We start from the raw sequence: 5,649 nt of genomic DNA, 5'->3' as shown, positions 1-5,649 counted from the left end.
TGATGTTCTTATTTGCTGCTACTATCCTTGTTCCTGTAATATTTGAGTTTTATTCTAACTTGAGTTCACCATAAAGTAAAAAAATCATTAGTTATGTCTTCGATTTTAAATGTTCAATAATTTAACATTTTACTCAAAAGAATAACTCTAAGCATGATCTATTTTGAAAAAACGTTTTAACAGCCAGACCAGTAGGTGCCCACTCGAGGAGATGATAGGTTGCCATCACATCAATATAATTATTTCAACTCATAGTTAGGCTATCAATATAACCAGTTTATTCGTTAAGCATGTGGCCAATTACTCTCATGTAGACGTGTGGATTTATTTTTTCCAATTCTTTAACTATTTTATTGAATAGTTAACTAGAATAGTTAACTTCAACTGAAATCATTACTTATTATGGTAATACATCTGGGCCCCTAAATGTTATATTATTTACAAACTTCACTTGCATTATATAATGCCTGTCCTTTCTGTAATATGGCATGATTCAGGAACATGAGGAGAAATTTTCAGGCATAGAGTACAAATGAGTTCAACTCATACAATACATTCTCTACTCCAACAATAGTATCCACACAAACACTGGTAACCTAATATATAAATAATTAGGTGTTACTTCCAGCTTAATTAATAGAGCTACTATTCAGTTTACAATTTTCCCATTTAAAGAAGACTATTATTTACCAATTTTATATTGTTAAGGTCACTAATACATTAAGCATCTCACCATGAAAATCTGTCACCTGTAAAATGACAAAATGTGTCTATTCAATTATGTCTTTATAAAATAAAGAAACAAAACAACATAGTTAAAAAAAGTACAGCGATTATGTTACCTCAAATGTTATAAAATCCTGGAGTTTGAGGGAATTCTGAACTTAATAGTAAAGAGAACCTGTGAACATTAAAACCATAATATTGGTTAGTACAAATTCAATTTTCTATCTTAAAACAAAATAAAACACCATGGCTTTCTAGAGTTATTTTAACATTTGTACTGTGTACAATTTTTCCTACCTTCCCAACAGTTTCCCCTTCTGGAACATTCAAGATGAAATGGGTCGATTGTCTCTATCAATTTTTTTACTGCCATTTTAGTCTGTACAGAGATAATCAATGCTTCTTATCAGATTACTTTCAGCTATCATATAATAAAATAAGGAAGATTGAGATTATACCTCATTTTGTTTTTCTTGGCCATTTTCTGGAATTTCATAAAGCTCATCAGGTCCCCCATAGTATAAAGAGGAACCTAGGAAGCACTGTTGTGTACTGAGTATCTTATCATGCTTTAGTACTTCAGTTTCTTCCTTTGCTGTGTTGGATGCCACACAAAAAGAATTACATTGAAAGAGTAATGAAAAATAAAGATAATGTGAGAAGTTTCTAAAAGAAGTTTATGTTGTGTGACATTGTGACTTTCCTTTCTGGGTGTATTTTGTATTAAAAAAATGGAAGAAGATTACATTTGTACAGTAATAAACATTAATAATAATAATAATATTTTATTCATGTAAAATCTTACAAATGTATATAAAAAGTTACATTTCTGTAACTTAAATTATCTATGCCAATTTACTAGCAACTGTAATTTGATTGTGGTCATGGTTGCACTTTTTACCCATAAAACATCAATGAATATTTAAAAAAACAAAAACACTAAAAGAATCTTTACACACATCCATAAAAGAAGAAAAATATGGAAGATCACAGAGAGGACCAAAACAGGGCAAGGAATCTTCCCAAAATCTGATACTCTTGCCATCTCTTAGCTTCCAAAAACCTCCCTATGAAGCAACCTCCCTAGCCTTAAGTACATTATTCCAAAGAAAAGAACCAGAATGGAGAGCGTCCACATCAAAAAATTATTTCAAAGAGGGGGAGTAGAACAAATACTTACTACGCCAGATCAAGTTCCATTCACGGTTGTTTTAAAAAATTCTCCAAATCTGTTTAGCCAAAAGAGCTTGATTAAAGGATCGGATACTTTGAACACCTAGGCCTCCTCCAGCTTTAGGTATATAAACACTCTCCCAAGAAAGAAGAGGCATATGTTTTTTCTCCTCTACCCCAAACCAAAAGAACTGCTTCTAAATTCTTTCAATAACTTCAGGAAATTTGGAAGGGACTAAGAGCATAGATAGGGAGATTTTGAAGAGTTGACTTCAAAAGTTGAACTTTCCCAGCTTGACATAATAAAGAACCTTTCCAGACAGTCAAATTTTTATTGAATCTATCAATAAAATACAACCAAAAAGAATCTGACGGTTTCAAGAAAAGGGGGAGGCTCAAATAAGTGGAAGGAAAAGAAATGATAACATAGCCAAGAATATCCACAATACTTCTTTGTCTAATCTCCAGGGTATTGAAAAAGAAAAGATAGATTTTACTCCAATTTATCAACTAACTAGATGCTTTTCTATAATGATCAATAGCATTCTTCAAATTTCTAGCTTCCTTAATAGAAAGAATTCCCAATAAAATTCAAACACTCCTAGGTATGTGAAACTAAATCATTCTAAAGATCAAATCATTGGAGATAAAAGCAAAGGTGTGATGACTAGGAGAAGGCTAGCTACTAAAGAAGTATGTTTGATTTATCAAATTGAATTGGAATCATTTATTGAAGAAACCAAAGATCAAAATTGGACAAAAGCAATGGAAGAAGAATTAGATCAGATTGAAAATAATAAGACATGGGAACTAGTTCTTAGACCTAAAAACAAGAACATTATTGGAACTAAATCAGTTTACAGGAATAAATTGAATGATGAAGATCAAATTATGAGGAACAAGGCTAGATTGGTTTACAAAGCTTATTCATAGGAAGGAGTTGATTATGGTTAGACTTATGCCCTAGTTGCAATAATTGAAGCGATAAGACTTTTTCTTTCTTATGCTGCACACAAGAACTACAAAGTGTATCGGATGGATGTCAAATGCTTATTTTTGAATGGAGATCTTGAAGAGGAATTTTGCATTGAGAAACCTAATGGATTTTCTATCAGAAGACAAGGACATGGTTTGTAGATTGAAGAAATATTTATATGGACTAAAACAAGCCCCTAGGGAATGGTATGCTAGATTGGACAAATATCTTTCTAAGCTTGGTTTTAGCAAAGGTAATGTTGATAGTAACCTATATTACAAAATTGAGCATGAAGACGTGCTGATCATAGAAGTCTTTGTGGATGATATCATTTATTGAGGAGAAGATAGTCTATGCATGAAATTTGCTAATGATATGAAGATTGAATTTGAAATGTCTATGATTGGTGAGATGAAATTTTTCTTAGGTTTGCAGATTACTCGGACTGATAAAGGTATTTCATTTGTCAAACTAGGTATGTGAAGGAGTAGCTTAAGAAATTTGGACTTGAGAATTCCAAACATGTTGGTAATCCTATGATAACCCATTGCAAATTGTCAAAGGATGATGAATCCCCAAAAGTGAATCCAAGTAGATAAAAATCAATGATTGGTGGATTGTTGTACTTAAGTCTATCTAGACCTAATATTATGAATGTTGTTTGTATTGCCTCTAGATTTTAGTTAGATCCTAGAGAAACTCATGATATTGTTGTTAAGAGGATATTCAGGTATTTGGCAGGTACAACATACATCAAGTTATGGTTTCCAAATAATGATGATTTCAGATTATGTACATATACAGATTCTTACTGGGCAGGAGATGTGGATGACATGAAGAGCACTACCAGTAGTGCATTATTTCTTGGGAAGAAGTTGGTTTCATTGCTTAGCAAGAAACAATCATGTACTTCATTATTTACTGTTGAAGTGGAATATGTAGTTGTTGCTACGAACTGTACTCAGATTTTATGGATGAAACAAATGTTAAAAGATATAAGGGTAAGTTATTATGAGCCTATTGTTATTCACTATGATAATACTATGGCTATTGATATGTCAAAGCATCTGATATTTCATTCCAAATCAAAACGCATTTCTATAAGGTACAATTTCTTGAAGGAAAAGGCTAAAGAAAAGGAAGTCAAATTGGTTTATGTTCCTACTAAGGAGCATATTGTAGATATTATAACTAAACCATTGCCTAAAGATAATTTTTAATATCTCAGAGACCAATTGGGGGTTACCAACCTTCTGGAAGAGACTTAAAGATGCAGGAATGCATCAATCTGGTAAGCTTATCAGATATTTTATTTGATCGGGGTTGATGAGATGGTGCTACTACTCAGGGGGAATAGTCAGTTCAATATTTTTTATTTGGTATCCATCCTTTATCATTGATGTCAAAGGGGGAGACGTAGTATTCATTTGAAAATCAGTCATATATTTGAGGGAGATTGTTGGCATTCCTTGGCACTTTAATGTTTTTCACAGTCAGTGTTGCCATCAATGACAAAGGGGGAGATTGTTTGCAATATGTTGGATTTGGTTAAGTGTTGTCACTGATGTCAATAGTATATCCTAGTTGGAGACTATCCCAGTTGGGCCTATCCCGATTAGTCTTGGTGATCATCTTGGTTTTGGCTATGATTCTGATCTGTTATGATTAGATCTTTGGAATCAGTTTTGGATGCTTACTCTAGAGGGTTATTTGTTTGCCATATTATGTTGTTTCATGTTTTGGTTTTCTAGTAACTATTGCTTATGTTCTTGATTGGTATTTCTCGATACTGGTTAGCTTTACCGGTAAGAGATATTTGGTGTTTCAGTTAGATGATTTTGGTCCAGCTTATGGAATCAAGTTATATCATATTGAAGGTTCTTCTTGATCATATTATGAGTTTTTGGTAATTTTGCATTGACTGGCATTGTGTTATGGTGGTCCTATTTGGATCCAGTCAGAGTTTTTGTGTTACTTATGGGTTTATGGGTTTAGGGTTTAGCCGACCCTGTCAATAAGGTTGATGATCTCTATTTATAGGTGACTTATTCATGTAATTTAGATATCGAAGGATGAGATCTATGGTTATGTCTACATTATGAAAGGAAGGTTTATGTGTGAACAAGTGTTTTATGATTCAGCGAAGGTTTTTGTATTGTAGGATTGACATATGTGCTTAATTGGAACTGCATCAAACATTAGGAGATGCTAATTTCATAGTTCATTCCTTCCAAATTGTAGTCCAATGTTTTTGTAAGACAATGAGACTTCTTTTTGTGATGAGTAGTGAGCTCTAGGTGGTTGGCTTGATTTCCAGTGCAATCCCCATAGTAATTTTATATACTATTGCAAAGGTATTATCTGATTGTGGGTAGGGTCTCCCATCGTGGTTTTTCCCTTTACCAATTTTTCTAGGTTAAAATATTGGTGTTGTGTGTATTGTTCTTTCATGTTCCATTCTTCATTGTGTTGGTTCCTTTGTGCTCTAGTTTAATCATTTAGATATGCATTATTTCTAATTTCTGATGGTAAACTGATTCACCCTGCCCCCCTCTCAGCTTACTCCTGGTATTAGATCTGTCTAACATTACCAATCACAGTTTTTAGGGTATCTCACTAAACATTATAACAAGAAACTATACTTGAATGGAGTATGGTTATTAGGGATAAAAAGTTATGAACAATATGGCATCTCCCATATAACTACCATTGGGGTATAACATAGGCCTGTGGAGCTAGGTAAAAAAATACCTCGTACCTATAATCTCTCCACA

At 33.0% G+C, this 5,649-nt stretch overlaps 1 long non-coding RNA gene across 1 annotated transcript; it reads right to left on the bottom strand.

Moving 5' to 3' along the window:
- Window positions 1-323: 323 nt before the first annotated feature.
- LOC131855966 (uncharacterized) lies at window positions 324-1,456 on the bottom strand. Its single transcript, XR_009372134.1, has 4 exons — window positions 1,185-1,456; window positions 1,024-1,105; window positions 843-901; window positions 324-749 (listed from the first exon to the last, which is right to left on the bottom strand). It is a non-coding gene; the product is annotated as an uncharacterized LOC131855966 (long non-coding RNA).
- Between the last annotated feature and the right edge of the window lie 4,193 nt (window positions 1,457-5,649).

The sequence above is a fragment of the Cryptomeria japonica genome, chromosome 4 (assembly GCF_030272615.1).
Source record: "Cryptomeria japonica chromosome 4, Sugi_1.0, whole genome shotgun sequence".
In the NCBI taxonomy this organism is placed as follows: domain Eukaryota; kingdom Viridiplantae; phylum Streptophyta; class Pinopsida; order Cupressales; family Cupressaceae; genus Cryptomeria; species Cryptomeria japonica.
Note: the sequence above shows the minus strand (reverse complement) of the source record. Positions and strands in the feature narration are given on the sequence as shown.